Genomic DNA, 15,634 nt, shown 5'->3' on the forward strand with positions numbered 1-15,634 from the left:
AACTGATGCTGGTTTTATCTGAAACGCATCCGAAACTGATGGTTTCTCATCACTTTTTGCATTTATTTAACTGATAAACAGGCCAAGCCCCTGGCTCCTTTCCATAACTCATTTGGTACAGCACAGAACTGCAGGTGTCCCAGGACACTTAGCTAAAGCCTCATTACTTGCATTCCTACAGCTGATGACAAGAACCTCTGCCAAAGCTCCCTTCGATAGCTCAGTTGGTAGAGCGGAGGACTGTAGGTGCCCAACACCAGTTATCCTTAGGTCGCTGGTTCAATTCCGGCTCGAAGGATGGGTCGAGCTTATGTGTACAGAGACTCTGAAGGCCTACTCCTGTAAACCTTTAAAAGCTGTTGGAAGGGCCCTTTTTGGGGAAACTCTGCCACACTCCTTTTGCTTTCATGAAGGGCTAGTGGCGCAATGGATAACGCGTCTGAGTACGGATCAGAAGATTCTAGGTTCAACTCCTAGCTAGCTCAGCATGCAAGCTTCAGCTTCTGATGTTTCTCAGCTCTCCCACTGCTGCAGAACAGGAAACCTTTAAAACTTCTTCTCTCTACTCCCTGAGTATCCCAGCACACTTATGCCCCAAAGATGCCACACACCGTCTTATCTTGCAGCACCAAAAGGAAAGTTCCTCTTCCGCTTTGTCTTTCCTGTCAATGATTTTGCTCCAAACACAAAAAAACATACATCGAAGCCACATGCAGCAGAGCTAGATATACTATCCTTGGGATTTGAAGGTGTTTTCAATCACATAATTGGGGAAAAGATGCAAAATTCAAGATTCAAGAGGCTGTATTTATCCCGAAGGAAACTGCTGTGCAACAGTTATGGAACAAGGGGGAAAGTACAAAACAAAACAAAACAAAACAAAACAAAACAAAACAAAACAAAACAAAACAAAACAAAACAAAACAAAACAAAACAAAACAAAACAAAACAAAACAAAACAAAACAATAAAATAAAGCTAACCACACACAACAGAAAGCAGCAACCTGCCGTGATCATATAGTGGTTAGTATTCTGCGTTGTGGTCGCAGCAACCCCTGTTAGAATTCGGGTCATGGCAAACCGAGGTAGAATTGCAGTTTATAGTAACAGTTATGGAACAAGGGGGAAAGTACTAAATAAAATAAAATAGAAAAATAAGATAAAATAAAGCTAACCGCGGAAAGCAGATACCTGCCGTGATCGTATAGTGGTTAGTACTCTGCGTTGTGGTCGCAGGAACCCTGGTTAGAATTTGGGTCATGGCAAACCTAGGTAGAAATGCAGTTTGTAGTTTAATCCCGAAGGAAACTGCTGTGCAACAGTTATGGAACAAGGAGGAAAGTACTAAATAAAATGAAATAGACAAATAAGATCAAATAAAGCTAACCGCAGAAAGCAGCAACCTGCCGTGATCGTATAGTGGTTAGTACTCTGCGTTGTGGTCGCAGGAACCCCGGTTAGAATTCGGGTCATGGCAAACCTAGGTAGAAATGCAGTTTGAAGTTTAATCCCGAAGGAAACTGCTGTGCAACAGTTATGGATCAAGGGGGAAAGTACTAAATAAAATAAAATAGACAAATAAGATAAAATAAAGCTAACCACACACAACTGAAAACCTGCCGTGATCGTATAGTGGTTAGTACTCTGCGTTGTGGTCGCAGCAACCCCGGTTCGAATCCGGATCACGGCAAACCTAGGTAGAAATGTATTTTTGCATTGCTGAAAAAAGTTACCACTTTGAGCTTGAACGTCTCCATCTTTTTGGGAATTTCTGTCTAAAGGCATCTGTCCCACATCAAACGCCTGAAAGTATCAACATCTGTGTTGGACCAAGTGGAGACTTACCCATATAGATGCCAGATATGTTTTGTAACGACTAAATGCATGTTAGAAACTGATGCTGGTTTTATCTGAAACGCATCCGAAACTGATGGTTTCTCATCACTTTTTGCATTTATTTAACTGATAAACAGGCCAAGCCCCTGGCTCCTTTCCATAACTCATTTGGTACAGCACAGAACTGCAGGTGTCCCAGGACACTTAGCTAAAGCCTCATTACTTGCATTCCTACAGCTGATGACAAGAACCTCTGCCGACGCTCCCTTCGATAGCTCAGTTGGTAGAGCGGAGGACTGTAGGTGCCCAACACCAGTTATCCTTAGGTCGCTGGTTCAATTCCGGCTCGAAGGATGGGTCGAGCTTATGTGTACAGAGACTCTGAAGGCCTACTCCTGTAAACCTTTAAAAGCTGTTGGAAGGGCCCTTTTTGGGGAAACTCTGCCACACTCCTTTTGCTTTCATGAAGGGCTAGTGGCGCAATGGATAACGCGTCTGAGTACGGATCAGAAGATTCTAGGTTCAACTCCTAGCTAGCTCAGCATGCAAGTTTCAGCTTCTGATGTTTCTCAGCTCTCCCACTGCTGTGGAACAGGAAACCTTTAAAACTTCTTCTCTCTACTCCCTGAGTATCCCAGCACACTTATGCCCCAAAGATGCCACACACCGTCTTATCTTGCAGCACCAAAAGGAAAGTTCCTCTTCCGCTTTGTCTTTCCTGTCAATGATTTTGCTCCAAACACAAAAAAACATACATCGAAGCCACATGCAGCAGAGCTAGATATACTATCCTTGGGATTTGAAGGTGTTTTCAATCACATAATTGGGGAAAAGATGCAAAATTCAAGATTCAAGAGGCTGTATTTATCCCGAAGGAAACTGCTGTGCAACAGTTATGGAACAAGGGGGAAAGTACAAAACAAAACAAACCAAAACAAACCAAAACAAAACAAAACAAAACAAAACAAAACAAAACAAAACAAAACAAAACAAAACAAAACAAAACAAAACAAAACAAAACAAAACAAAACAAAACAAAACAAAACAATAAAATAAAGCTAACCACACACAACAGAAAGCAGTAACCTGCCGTGATCATATAGTGGTTAGTATTCTGCGTTGTGGTCGCAGCAACCCTGGTTAGAATTCGGGTCATGGCAAACCGAGGTAGAATTGCAGTTTGTAGTAACAGTTATGGAACAAGGGGGAAAGTACTAAATAAAATAAAATAGAAAAATAAGATAAAATAAAGCTAACCGCGGAAAGCAGCAACCTGCCGTGATCGTATAGTGGTTAGTACTCTGCGTTGTGGTCGCAGGAACCCCGGTTAGAATTCGGGTCATGGCAAACCTAGGTAGAAATGCAGATTGAAGTTTAATCCCGAAGGAAACTGCTGTGCAACAGTTATGGATCAAGGGGGAAAGTACTAAATAAAATAAAATAGACAAATAAGATAAAATAAAGCTAACCACACACAACTGAAAACCTGCCGTGATCGTATAGTGGTTAGTACTCTGCGTTGTGGTCGCACCAACCCCGGTTCGAATCCGGGTCACGGCAAACCTAGGTAGAAATATATTTTTGCATTGCTGAAAAAAGTTACCACTTTGAGCTTGAACGTCTCCATCTTTTTGGGAATTTCTGTCTAAAGGCATCTGTCCCACATCAAACGCCTGAAAGTATCAACATCTGTGTTGGACCAAGTGGAGACTTACCCATATAGATGCCAGATATGTTTTGTAACGACTAAATGCATGTTAGAAACTGATGCTGGTTTTATCTGAAACGCATCCGAAACTGATGGTTTCTCATCACTTTTTGCATTTATTTAACTGATAAACAGGCCAAGCCCCTGGCTCCTTTCCATAACTCATTTGGTACAGCACAGAACTGCAGGTGTCCCAGGACACTTAGCTAAAGCCTCATTACTTGCATTCCTACAGCTGATGACAAGAACCTCTGCCGACGCTCCCTTCGATAGCTCAGTTGGTAGAGCGGAGGACTGTAGGTGCCCAACACCAGTTATCCTTAGGTCGCTGGTTCAATTCCGCCTCGAAGGATGGGTCGAGCTTATGTGTACAGAGACTCTGAAGGCCTACTCCTGTAAACCTTTAAAAGCTGTTGGAAGGGCCCTTTTTGGGGAAACTCTGCCACACTCCTTTTGCTTTCATGAAGGGCTAGTGGCGCAATGGATAACGCGTCTGAGTACGGATCAGAAGATTCTAGGTTCAACTCCTAGCTAGCTCAGCATGCAAGTTTCAGCTTCTGATGTTTCTCAGCTCTCCCACTGCTGTGGAACAGGAAACCTTTAAAACTTCTTCTCTCTACTCCCTGAGTATCCCAGCACACTTATGCCCCAAAGATGCCACACACCGTCTTATCTTGCAGCACCAAAAGGAAAGTTCCTCTTCCGCTTTGTCTTTCCTGTCAATGATTTTGCTCCAAACACAAAAAAACATACATCGAAGCCACATGCAGCAGAGCTAGATATACTATCCTTGGGATTTGAAGGTGTTTTCAATCACATAATTGGGGAAAAGATGCAAAATTCAAGATTCAAGAGGCTGTATTTATCCCGAAGGAAACTGCTGTGCAACAGTTATGGAACAAGGGGGAAAGTACAAAACAAAACAAACCAAAACAAACCAAAACAAAACAAAACAAAACAAAACAAAACAAAACAAAACAAAACAAAACAAAACAAAACAAAACAAAACAAAACAAAACAATAAAATAAAGCTAACCACACACAACAGAAAGCAGTAACCTGCCGTGATCATATAGTGGTTAGTATTCTGCGTTGTGGTCACAGCAACCCTGGTTAGAATTCGGGTCATGGCAAACCGAGGTAGAATTGCAGTTTGTAGTAACAGTTATGGAACAAGGGGGAAAGTACTAAATAAAATAAAATAGAAAAATAAGATAAAATAAAGCTAACCGCGGAAAGCAGCAACCTGCCGTGATCGTATAGTGGTTAGTACTCTGCGTTGTGGTCGCAGGAACCCCGGTTAGAATTCGGGTCATGGCAAACCTAGGTAGAAATGCAGATTGAAGTTTAATCCCGAAGGAAACTGCTGTGCAACAGTTATGGATCAAGGGGGAAAGTACTAAATAAAATAAAATAGACAAATAAGATAAAATAAAGCTAACCACACACAACTGAAAACCTGCCGTGATCGTATAGTGGTTAGTACTCTGCGTTGTGGTCGCAGCAACCCCGGTTCGAATCCGGGTCACGGCAAACCTAGGTAGAAATATATTTTTGCATTGCTGAAAAAAGTTGCCACTTTGAGCTTGAACGTCTCCATCTTTTTGGGAATTTCTGTCTAAAGGCATCTGTCCCACATCAAACGCCTGAAAGTATCAACATCTGTGTTGGACCAAGTGGAGACTTACCCATATAGATGCCAGATATGTTTTGTAACGACTAAATGCATGTTAGAAACTGATGCTGGTTTTATCTGAAACGCATCCGAAACTGATGGTTTCTCATCACTTTTTGCATTTATTTAACTGATAAACAGGCCAAGCCCCTGGCTCCTTTCCATAACTCATTTGGTACAGCACAGAACTGCAGGTGTCCCAGGACACTTAGCTAAAGCCTCATTACTTGCATTCCTACAGCTGATGACAAGAACCTCTGCCAAAGCTCCCTTCGATAGCTCAGTTGGTAGAGCGGAGGACTGTAGGTGCCCAACACCAGTTATCCTTAGGTCGCTTGTTCAATTCCGCCTCGAAGGATGGGTCGAGCTTATGTGTACAGAGACTCTGAAGGCCTACTCCTGTAAACCTTTAAAAGCTGTTGGAAGGGCCCTTTTTGGGGAAACTCTGCCACACTCCTTTTGCTTTCATGAAGGGCTAGTGGCGCAATGGATAAAGCGTCTGAGTACGGATCAAAAGATTCTAGGTGCAACTCCTAGCTAGCTCGGCATGCAAGCTTCAGCTTCTGATGTTTCTCAGCTCTCCCACTGCTGCAGAACAGGAAACCTTTAAAACTTCTTCTCTCTACTCCCTGAGTATCCCAGCACACTTATGCCCCAAAGATGCCACACACCGTCTTATCTTGCAGCACCAAAAGGAAAGTTCCTCTTCCGCTTTGTCTTTCCTGTCAATGATTTTGCTCCAAACACAAAAAAACATACATCGAAGCCACATGCAGCAGAGCTAGATATACTATCCTTGGGATTTGAAGGTGTTTTCAATCACATAATTGGGGAAAAGATGCAAAATTCAAGATTCAAGAGGCTGTATTTATCCCGAAGGAAACTGCTGTGCAACAGTTATGGAACAAGGGGGAAAGTACTAAATAAAATAAAATAGAAAAATAAGATAAAATAAAGCTAACCGCGGAAAGCAGATACCTGCCGTGATCGTATAGTGGTTAGTACTCTGCGTTGTGGTCGCAGGAACCCTGGTTAGAATTTGGGTCATGGCAAACCTAGGTAGAAATGCAGTTTGTAGTTTAATCCCGAAGGAAACTGCTCTGCAACAGTTATGGAACAAGGAGGAAAGTACTAAATAAAATGAAATAGACAAATAAGATCAAATAAAGCTAACCGCAGAAAGCAGCAACCTGCCGTGATCGTATAGTGGTTAGTACTCTGCGTTGTGGTCGCAGGAACCCCGGTTAGAATTCGGGTCATGGCAAACCTAGGTAGAAATGCAGTTTGAAGTTTAATCCCGAAGGAAACTGCTGTGCAACAGTTATGGATCAAGGGGGAAAGTACTAAATAAAATAAAATAGACAAATAAGATAAAATAAAGCTAACCACACACAACTGAAAACCTGCCGTGATCGTATAGTGGTTAGTACTCTGCGTTGTGGTCGCAGCAACCCCGGTTCGAATCCGGGTCACGGCAAACCTAGGTAGAGATGTATTTTTGCATTGCTGAAAAAAGTTGCCACTTTGAGCTTGAACGTCTCCATCTTTTTGGGAATTTCTGTCTAAAGGCATCTGTCCCACATCAAACGCCTGAAAGTATCAACATCTGTGTTGGACCAAGTGGAGACTTACCCATATAGATGCCAGATATGTTTTGTAACGACTAAATGCATGTTAGAAACTGATGCTGGTTTTATCTGAAACGCATCCGAAACTGATGGTTTCTCATCACTTTTTGCATTTATTTAACTGATAAACAGGCCAAGCCCCTGGCTCCTTTCCATAACTCATTTGGTACAGCACAGAACTGCAGGTGTCCCAGGACACTTAGCTAAAGCCTCATTACTTGCATTCCTACAGCTGATGACAAGAACCTCTGCCGACGCTCCCTTCGATAGCTCAGTTGGTAGAGCGGAGGACTGTAGGTGCCCAACACCAGTTATCCTTAGGTCGCTGGTTCAATTCCGGCTCGAAGGATGGGTCGAGCTTATGTGTACAGAGACTCTGAAGGCCTACTCCTGTAAACCTTTAAAAGCTGTTGGAAGGGCCCTTTTTGGGGAAACTCTGCCACACTCCTTTTGCTTTCATGAAGGGCTAGTGGCGCAATGGATAACGCGTCTGAGTACGGATCAGAAGATTCTAGGTTCAACTCCTAGCTAGCTCAGCATGCAAGTTTCAGCTTCTGATGTTTCTCAGCTCTCCCACTGCTGTGGAACAGGAAACCTTTAAAACTTCTTCTCTCTACTCCCTGAGTATCCCAGCACACTTATGCCCCAAAGATGCCACACACCGTCTTATCTTGCAGCACCAAAAGGAAAGTTCCTCTTCCGCTTTGTCTTTCCTGTCAATGATTTTGCTCCAAACACAAAAAAACATACATCGAAGCCACATGCAGCAGAGCTAGATATACTATCCTTGGGATTTGAAGGTGTTTTCAATCACATAATTGGGGAAAAGATGCAAAATTCAAGATTCAAGAGGCTGTATTTATCCCGAAGGAAACTGCTGTGCAACAGTTATGGAACAAGGGGGAAAGTACAAAACAAAACAAACCAAACCAAAACAAAACAAAACAAAACAAAACAAAACAAAACAAAACAAAACAAAACAAAACAAAACAAAACAAAACAAAACAAAACAAAACAAAACAAAACAAAACAAAACAAAACAATAAAATAAAGCTAACCACACACAACAGAAAGCAGTAACCTGCCGTGATCATATAGTGGTTAGTATTCTGCGTTGTGGTCGCAGCAACCCTGGTTAGAATTCGGGTCATGGCAAACCGAGGTAGAATTGCAGTTTGTAGTAACAGTTATGGAACAAGGGGGAAAGTACTAAATAAAATAAAATAGAAAAATAAGATAAAATAAAGCTAACCGCGGAAAGCAGCAACCTGCCGTGATCGTATAGTGGTTAGTACTCTGCGTTGTGGTCGCAGGAACCCCGGTTAGAATTCGGGTCATGGCAAACCTAGGTAGAAATGCAGATTGAAGTTTAATCCCGAAGGAAACTGCTGTGCAACAGTTATGGATCAAGGGGGAAAGTACTAAATAAAATAAAATAGACAAATAAGATAAAATAAAGCTAACCACACACAACTGAAAACCTGCCGTGATCGTATAGTGGTTAGTACTCTGCGTTGTGGTCGCAGCAACCCCGGTTCGAATCCGGGTCACGGCAAACCTAGGTAGAGATGTATTTTTGCATTGCTGAAAAAAGTTGCCACTTTGAGCTTGAACGTCTCCATCTTTTTGGGAATTTCTGTCTAAAGGCATCTGTCCCACATCAAACGCCTGAAAGTATCAACATCTGTGTTGGACCAAGTGGAGACTTACCCATATAGATGCCAGATATGTTTTGTAACGACTAAATGCATGTTAGAAACTGATGCTGGTTTTATCTGAAACGCATCCGAAACTGATGGTTTCTCATCACTTTTTGCATTTATTTAACTGATAAACAGGCCAAGCCCCTGGCTCCTTTCCATAACTCATTTGGTACAGCACAGAACTGCAGGTGTCCCAGGACACTTAGCTAAAGCCTCATCACTTGCATTCCTACAGCTGATGACAAGAACCTCTGCCGTCGCTCCCTTCGATAGCTCAGTTGGTAGAGCGGAGGACTGTAGGTGCCCAACACCAGTTATCCTTAGGTCGCTGGTTCAATTCCGGCTCGAAGGATGGGTCGAGCTTATGTGTACAGAGACTCTGAAGGCCTACTCCTGTAAACCTTTAAAAGCTGTTGGAAGGGCCCTTTTTGGGGAAACTCTGCCACACTCCTTTTGCTTTCATGAAGGGCTAGTGGCGCAATGGATAACGCGTCTGAGTACGGATCAGAAGATTCTAGGTTCAACTCCTAGCTAGCTCGGCATGCAAGCTTCAGCTTCTGATGTTTCTCAGCTCTCCCACTGCTGCAGAACAGGAAACCTTTAAAACTTCTTCTCTCTACTCCCTGAGTATCCCAGCACACTTATGCCCCAAAGATGCCACACACCGTCTTATCTTGCAGCACCAAAAGGAAAGTTCCTCTTCCGCTTTGTCTTTCCTGTCAATGATTTTGCTCCAAACACAAAAAAACATACATCGAAGCCACATGCAGCAGAGCTAGATATACTATCCTTGGGATTTGAAGGTGTTTTCAATCACATAATTGGGGAAAAGATGCAAAATTCAAGATTCAAGAGGCTGTATTTATCCCGAAGGAAACTGCTGTGCAACAGTTATGGAACAAGGGGGAAAGTACTAAATAAAATAAAATAGAAAAATAAGATAAAATAAAGCTAACCGCGGAAAGCAGATACCTGCCGTGATCGTATAGTGGTTAGTACTCTGCGTTGTGGTCGCAGGAACCCTGGTTAGAATTTGGGTCATGGCAAACCTAGGTAGAAATGCAGTTTGTAGTTTAATCCCGAAGGAAACTGCTGTGCAACAGTTATGGAACAAGGAGGAAAGTACTAAATAAAATGAAATAGACAAATAAGATCAAATAAAGCTAACCGCAGAAAGCAGCAACCTGCCGTGATCGTATAGTGGTTAGTACTCTGCGTTGTGGTCGCAGGAACCCCGGTTAGAATTCGGGTCATGGCAAACCTAGGTAGAAATGCAGTTTGAAGTTTAATCCCGAAGGAAACTGCTGTGCAACAGTTATGGATCAAGGGGGAAAGTACTAAATAAAATAAAATAGACAAATAAGATAAAATAAAGCTAACCACACACAACTGAAAACCTGCCGTGATCGTATAGTGGTTAGTACTCTGCGTTGTGGTCGCAGCAACCCCGGTTCGAATCCGGGTCACGGCAAACCTAGGTAGAGATGTATTTTTGCATTGCTGAAAAAAGTTGCCACTTTGAGCTTGAACGTCTCCATCTTTTTGGGAATTTCTGTCTAAAGGCATCTGTCCCACATCAAACGCCTGAAAGTATCAACATCTGTGTTGGACCAAGTGGAGACTTACCCATATAGATGCCAGATATGTTTTGTAACGACTAAATGCATGTTAGAAACTGATGCTGGTTTTATCTGAAACGCATCCGAAACTGATGGTTTCTCATCACTTTTTGCATTTATTTAACTGATAAACAGGCCAAGCCCCTGGCTCCTTTCCATAACTCATTTGGTACAGCACAGAACTGCAGGTGTCCCAGGACACTTAGCTAAAGCCTCATCACTTGCATTCCTACAGCTGATGACAAGAACCTCTGCCGTCGCTCCCTTCGATAGCTCAGTTGGTAGAGCGGAGGACTGTAGGTGCCCAACACCAGTTATCCTTAGGTCGCTGGTTCAATTCCGGCTCGAAGGATGGGTCGAGCTTATGTGTACAGAGACTCTGAAGGCCTACTCCTGTAAACCTTTAAAAGCTGTTGGAAGGGCCCTTTTTGGGGAAACTCTGCCACACTCCTTTTGCTTTCATGAAGGGCTAGTGGCGCAATGGATAACGCGTCTGAGTACGGATCAGAAGATTCTAGGTTCAACTCCTAGCTAGCTCGGCATGCAAGCTTCAGCTTCTGATGTTTCTCAGCTCTCCCACTGCTGCAGAACAGGAAACCTTTAAAACTTCTTCTCTCTACTCCCTGAGTATCCCAGCACACTTATGCCCCAAAGATGCCACACACCGTCTTATCTTGCAGCACCAAAAGGAAAGTTCCTCTTCCGCTTTGTCTTTCCTGTCAATGATTTTGCTCCAAACACAAAAAAACATACATCGAAGCCACATGCAGCAGAGCTAGATATACTATCCTTGGGATTTGAAGGTGTTTTCAATCACATAATTGGGGAAAAGATGCAAAATTCAAGATTCAAGAGGCTGTATTTATCCCGAAGGAAACTGCTGTGCAACAGTTATGGAACAAGGGGGAAAGTACTAAATAAAATAAAATAGAAAAATAAGATAAAATAAAGCTAACCGCGGAAAGCAGATACCTGCCGTGATCGTATAGTGGTTAGTACTCTGCGTTGTGGTCGCAGGAACCCTGGTTAGAATTTGGGTCATGGCAAACCTAGGTAGAAATGCAGTTTGTAGTTTAATCCCGAAGGAAACTGCTGTGCAACAGTTATGGAACAAGGAGGAAAGTACTAAATAAAATGAAATAGACAAATAAGATCAAATAAAGCTAACCGCAGAAAGCAGCAACCTGCCGTGATCGTATAGTGGTTAGTACTCTGCGTTGTGGTCGCAGGAACCCCGGTTAGAATTCGGGTCATGGCAAACCTAGGTAGAAATGCAGTTTGAAGTTTAATCCCGAAGGAAACTGCTGTGCAACAGTTATGGATCAAGGGGGAAAGTACTAAATAAAATAAAATAGACAAATAAGATAAAATAAAGCTAACCACACACAACTGAAAACCTGCCGTGATCGTATAGTGGTTAGTACTCTGCGTTGTGGTCGCAGCAACCCCGGTTCGAATCCGGGTCACGGCAAACCTAGGTAGAGATGTATTTTTGCATTGCTGAAAAAAGTTGCCACTTTGAGCTTGAACGTCTCCATCTTTTTGGGAATTTCTGTCTAAAGGCATCTGTCCCACATCAAACGCCTGAAAGTATCAACATCTGTGTTGGACCAAGTGGAGACTTACCCATATAGATGCCAGATATGTTTTGTAACGACTAAATGCATGTTAGAAACTGATGCTGGTTTTATCTGAAACGCATCCGAAACTGATGGTTTCTCATCACTTTTTGCATTTATTTAACTGATAAACAGGCCAAGCCCCTGGCTCCTTTCCATAACTCATTTGGTACAGCACAGAACTGCAGGTGTCCCAGGACACTTAGCTAAAGCCTCATTACTTGCATTCCTACAGCTGATGACAAGAACCTCTGCCGACGCTCCCTTCGATAGCTCAGTTGGTAGAGCGGAGGACTGTAGGTGCCCAACACCAGTTATCCTTAGGTCGCTGGTTCAATTCCGGCTCGAAGGATGGGTCGAGCTTATGTGTACAGAGACTCTGAAGGCCTACTCCTGTAAACCTTTAAAAGCTGTTGGAAGGGCCCTTTTTGGGGAAACTCTGCCACACTCCTTTTGCTTTCATGAAGGGCTAGTGGCGCAATGGATAACGCGTCTGAGTACGGATCAGAAGATTCTAGGTTCAACTCCTAGCTAGCTCAGCATGCAAGTTTCAGCTTCTGATGTTTCTCAGCTCTCCCACTGCTGTGGAACAGGAAACCTTTAAAACTTCTTCTCTCTACTCCCTGAGTATCCCAGCACACTTATGCCCCAAAGATGCCACACACCGTCTTATCTTGCAGCACCAAAAGGAAAGTTCCTCTTCCGCTTTGTCTTTCCTGTCAATGATTTTGCTCCAAACACAAAAAAACATACATCGAAGCCACATGCAGCAGAGCTAGATATACTATCCTTGGGATTTGAAGGTGTTTTCAATCACATAATTGGGGAAAAGATGCAAAATTCAAGATTCAAGAGGCTGTATTTATCCCGAAGGAAACTGCTGTGCAACAGTTATGGAACAAGGGGGAAAGTACAAAAAAAAAAAAAACAAAACAAAACAAAACAAAACAAAACAAAACAAAACAAAACAAAACAAAACAAAACAAAACAAAACAAAACAAAACAAAACAAAACAAAACAAAACAAAACAAAACAAAACAATAAAATAAAGCTAACCACACACAACAGAAAGCAGCAACCTGCCGTGATCATATAGTGGTTAGTATTCTGCGTTGTGGTCGCAGCAACCCCTGTTAGAATTCGGGTCATGGCAAACCGAGGTAGAATTGCAGTTTATAGTAACAGTTATGGAACAAGGGGGAAAGTACTAAATAAAATAAAATAGAAAAATAAGATCAAATAAAGCTAACCGCGGAAAGCAGATACCTGCCGTGATCGTATAGTGGTTAGTACTCTGCGTTGTGGTCGCAGGAACCCTGGTTAGAATTTGGGTCATGGCAAACCTAGGTAGAAATGCAGTTTGTAGTTTAATCCCGAAGGAAACTGCTGTGCAACAGTTATGGAACAAGGGGGAAAGTACAAAACAAAACAAAACAAAACAATAAAATAAAGCTAACCACACACAACAGAAAGCAGTAACCTGCCGTGATCATATAGTGGTTAGTATTCTGCGTTGTGGTCGCAGCAACCCTGGTTAGAATTCGAGTCATGGCAAACCGAGGTAGAATTGCAGTTTGTAGTAACAGTTATGGAACAAGGGGAAAAGTACTAAATAAAATAAAATAGAAAAATAAGATAAAATAAAGCTAACCGCGGAAAGCAGCAACCTGCCGTGATCGTATAGTGGTTAGTACTCAGCGTTGTGGTCGCAGGAACCCCGGTTAGAATTTGGGTCATGGCAAACCTAGGTAGAAATGCAGATTGAAGTTTAATCCCGAAGGAAACTGCTGTGCAACAGTTATGGATCAAGGGGGAAAGTACTAAATAAAATAAAATAGACAAATAAGATAAAATAAAGCTAACCACACACAACTGAAAACCTGCCGTGATCGTATAGTGGTTAGTACTCTGCGTTGTGGTCGCAGCAACCCCGGTTCGTATCCGAGTCACGGCAAACCTAGGTAGAAATGTATTTTTGCATTGCTGAAAAAAGTTGCCACTTTGAGCTTGAACGTCTCCATCTTTTTGGGAATTTCTGTCTAAAGGCATCTGTCCCACATCAAACGCCTGAAAGTATCAACATCTGTGTTGGACGAAGTGGAGACTTACCCATATAAGTTTCATTTCATTTTCAGCACTGTTGCCAGACTGACAAAGACTCCGAGCTCTGTTGAGCCATGTATTCCTTTAACTCTCAGCAGTGATGATTTCATGAGATTCTTCATCAATAAAATTGTTTCTATCAGAGAGAAGATTAATGGAATCCTTCCCATTATTATCACTGATGTATCATCAAGTAGAGCAGCTTTAGAAGTATCTTTCGAACCTGAATTGTATTTAGACAGCTTCTGTCCAGTTGATCTTTCTGAGCTAACAACAGCAATAGTCTCTTCTAAACCATCAACCCAATCCCAACCAGACTGTTCAAGGAGGTTTTCCCCTTAATTGACACTTCCATATTGGATTTGATCAATCGGTCTTTGTTGATAGGATATGTACCTCAGACTTTTAAGGTTGCTGTAATTAAACCTTTACTTAAAAAACCTACTCTTGATTCAGAAGTGTTGGCTAATTATCGACCTATATCCAATCTCCCTTTTTTGTCCAAAGTTCTTGAAAAAATAGTTGCAGTTCAACTTTGTGATCATTTACATAGAAATAATCTGTTTGAAGAGTTTCAGTCAGGATTCAGAGTGCATCATAGCACAGAAACGGCACTGGTGAAAGTTACCAATGATCTCCTGTTAGCTTCTGATAGCGGACTTGTTTCTGTGCTTGTCCTGTTGGATCTCAGTGCTGCATTTGATACGATCGATCACAGCATTCTGTTACAGAGACTTGAACATGTTATTGGGATTAAAGGAACTGCATTAGGCTGGTTTAAGTCATATTTATCTGATAGATTCCAGTTTGTTCTTGTAAATGAGGAATCTTCCTCACACGTTGGAGTAAGTCATGGAGTTCCTCAGGGTTCTGTGCTTGGACCGATTCTTTTTACTTTATACATGCTTCCATTAGGTAACATTATCAGACAGCATGGCATAAATTTCCATTGTTATGCTGATGATACTCAGCTGTACTTATCTATGAAACCAGATGAAACCTACAGGTTGGTCAGGCTACAAGCCTGTCTTAAAGACATAAAGACCTGGATGACTCAGAACTGTCTGCTTTTAAATTCAGACAAAACTGAAGTTGTTCTCTTTGGACCTGAGCGCTTCAGGGAGAAATTGTCTAGTTATATAGTTACTCTAGATGGTATTTCCTTGGCTTCTAGTTCTACAGTGAGGAACCTTGGAGTTATTTTTGACCAGAATTTATCATTTGACGCACATATAAAACTGGTTTCTAGGACTGCCTTCTTTCACCTTCGTAATATTGCCAAAATCAGGAACATCCTGTCTCAAGGTGATGCAGAGAAACTAGTTCATGCATTTGTTACTTCAAGATTGGACTACTGTAATTCCTTATTATTGGGCTGTCCCACATATTCTCTGAAAAGCCTCCAGCTGATCCAAAATGCTGCAGCCAGAGTTCTGATGAGAACTAACAGGAGAGATCATGTTTCTCCAGTTTTAGCTTCTCTTCATTGGCTCCCTGTTAAATTCAGAATAGAATTTAAGATTCTTCTCCTCACATATAAAGCTCTTACTGACCGAACTCCATCATATCTTAAAGATCTCATTGTACAATATTTTCCTAACAGAGCACTTCGCTCCCAAACTGCAGGTTTACTTGTTGTTCCCAGAGTTTCTAAAAGTAGAATGGGAGGTAGAGCCTTCAGTTATCAGGCCCCTCTCTTGTGGAATAAGCTGCCAGTAAATGTCCGGGAAGCAGACACCCTT

The 15,634-nt window shown here is 42.2% G+C and overlaps 20 non-coding genes across 20 annotated transcripts; all 20 read left to right on the plus strand.

Annotated features, from left to right (window-relative positions):
- The first annotated feature begins 209 nt into the window (after positions 1 to 209).
- Positions 210 to 298, plus strand: trnay-gua (transfer RNA tyrosine (anticodon GUA)). The gene is given in 2 exon segments: positions 210 to 246; positions 263 to 298. It is a non-coding gene; the product is annotated as a tRNA-Tyr (tRNA).
- A 114-nt stretch (positions 299 to 412) lies between these two features.
- trnar-acg (transfer RNA arginine (anticodon ACG)) lies at positions 413 to 485 on the plus strand. The gene has a single exon. It is a non-coding gene; the product is annotated as a tRNA-Arg (tRNA).
- A 1,617-nt stretch (positions 486 to 2,102) lies between these two features.
- trnay-gua (transfer RNA tyrosine (anticodon GUA)) lies at positions 2,103 to 2,191 on the plus strand. Its single transcript is given in 2 exon segments — positions 2,103 to 2,139; positions 2,156 to 2,191. It is a non-coding gene; the product is annotated as a tRNA-Tyr (tRNA).
- Positions 2,192 to 2,305: 114 nt separating this feature from the next.
- On the plus strand, positions 2,306 to 2,378 carry trnar-acg (transfer RNA arginine (anticodon ACG)). The gene has a single exon. It is a non-coding gene; the product is annotated as a tRNA-Arg (tRNA).
- A 1,430-nt stretch (positions 2,379 to 3,808) lies between these two features.
- Positions 3,809 to 3,897, plus strand: trnay-gua (transfer RNA tyrosine (anticodon GUA)). Its single transcript is given in 2 exon segments — positions 3,809 to 3,845; positions 3,862 to 3,897. It is a non-coding gene; the product is annotated as a tRNA-Tyr (tRNA).
- Positions 3,898 to 4,011: 114 nt separating this feature from the next.
- Positions 4,012 to 4,084, plus strand: trnar-acg (transfer RNA arginine (anticodon ACG)). Its single transcript has one exon. It is a non-coding gene; the product is annotated as a tRNA-Arg (tRNA).
- Positions 4,085 to 5,006: 922 nt separating this feature from the next.
- trnah-gug (transfer RNA histidin (anticodon GUG)) lies at positions 5,007 to 5,078 on the plus strand. Its single transcript has one exon. It is a non-coding gene; the product is annotated as a tRNA-His (tRNA).
- A 411-nt stretch (positions 5,079 to 5,489) lies between these two features.
- On the plus strand, positions 5,490 to 5,578 carry trnay-gua (transfer RNA tyrosine (anticodon GUA)). The gene is given in 2 exon segments: positions 5,490 to 5,526; positions 5,543 to 5,578. It is a non-coding gene; the product is annotated as a tRNA-Tyr (tRNA).
- Positions 5,579 to 6,625: 1,047 nt separating this feature from the next.
- On the plus strand, positions 6,626 to 6,697 carry trnah-gug (transfer RNA histidin (anticodon GUG)). Its single transcript has one exon. It is a non-coding gene; the product is annotated as a tRNA-His (tRNA).
- Positions 6,698 to 7,108: 411 nt separating this feature from the next.
- Positions 7,109 to 7,197, plus strand: trnay-gua (transfer RNA tyrosine (anticodon GUA)). Its single transcript is given in 2 exon segments — positions 7,109 to 7,145; positions 7,162 to 7,197. It is a non-coding gene; the product is annotated as a tRNA-Tyr (tRNA).
- Positions 7,198 to 7,311: 114 nt separating this feature from the next.
- trnar-acg (transfer RNA arginine (anticodon ACG)) lies at positions 7,312 to 7,384 on the plus strand. The gene has a single exon. It is a non-coding gene; the product is annotated as a tRNA-Arg (tRNA).
- A 947-nt stretch (positions 7,385 to 8,331) lies between these two features.
- Positions 8,332 to 8,403, plus strand: trnah-gug (transfer RNA histidin (anticodon GUG)). The gene has a single exon. It is a non-coding gene; the product is annotated as a tRNA-His (tRNA).
- A 411-nt stretch (positions 8,404 to 8,814) lies between these two features.
- On the plus strand, positions 8,815 to 8,903 carry trnay-gua (transfer RNA tyrosine (anticodon GUA)). Its single transcript is given in 2 exon segments — positions 8,815 to 8,851; positions 8,868 to 8,903. It is a non-coding gene; the product is annotated as a tRNA-Tyr (tRNA).
- Positions 8,904 to 9,017: 114 nt separating this feature from the next.
- Positions 9,018 to 9,090, plus strand: trnar-acg (transfer RNA arginine (anticodon ACG)). Its single transcript has one exon. It is a non-coding gene; the product is annotated as a tRNA-Arg (tRNA).
- An 860-nt stretch (positions 9,091 to 9,950) lies between these two features.
- trnah-gug (transfer RNA histidin (anticodon GUG)) lies at positions 9,951 to 10,022 on the plus strand. Its single transcript has one exon. It is a non-coding gene; the product is annotated as a tRNA-His (tRNA).
- A 411-nt stretch (positions 10,023 to 10,433) lies between these two features.
- Positions 10,434 to 10,522, plus strand: trnay-gua (transfer RNA tyrosine (anticodon GUA)). Its single transcript is given in 2 exon segments — positions 10,434 to 10,470; positions 10,487 to 10,522. It is a non-coding gene; the product is annotated as a tRNA-Tyr (tRNA).
- Positions 10,523 to 10,636: 114 nt separating this feature from the next.
- On the plus strand, positions 10,637 to 10,709 carry trnar-acg (transfer RNA arginine (anticodon ACG)). The gene has a single exon. It is a non-coding gene; the product is annotated as a tRNA-Arg (tRNA).
- Positions 10,710 to 11,569: 860 nt separating this feature from the next.
- trnah-gug (transfer RNA histidin (anticodon GUG)) lies at positions 11,570 to 11,641 on the plus strand. Its single transcript has one exon. It is a non-coding gene; the product is annotated as a tRNA-His (tRNA).
- A 411-nt stretch (positions 11,642 to 12,052) lies between these two features.
- On the plus strand, positions 12,053 to 12,141 carry trnay-gua (transfer RNA tyrosine (anticodon GUA)). The gene is given in 2 exon segments: positions 12,053 to 12,089; positions 12,106 to 12,141. It is a non-coding gene; the product is annotated as a tRNA-Tyr (tRNA).
- Positions 12,142 to 12,255: 114 nt separating this feature from the next.
- Positions 12,256 to 12,328, plus strand: trnar-acg (transfer RNA arginine (anticodon ACG)). Its single transcript has one exon. It is a non-coding gene; the product is annotated as a tRNA-Arg (tRNA).
- The last annotated feature ends 3,306 nt before the right edge of the window (positions 12,329 to 15,634 follow it).

The sequence above is a fragment of the Leuresthes tenuis genome, unplaced genomic scaffold (assembly GCF_036924035.1).
Source record: "Leuresthes tenuis unplaced genomic scaffold, fLeuTen1.0.hap1 SCAF_21, whole genome shotgun sequence".
Taxonomy (NCBI): Eukaryota; Metazoa; Chordata; class Actinopteri; order Atheriniformes; family Atherinopsidae; genus Leuresthes; species Leuresthes tenuis.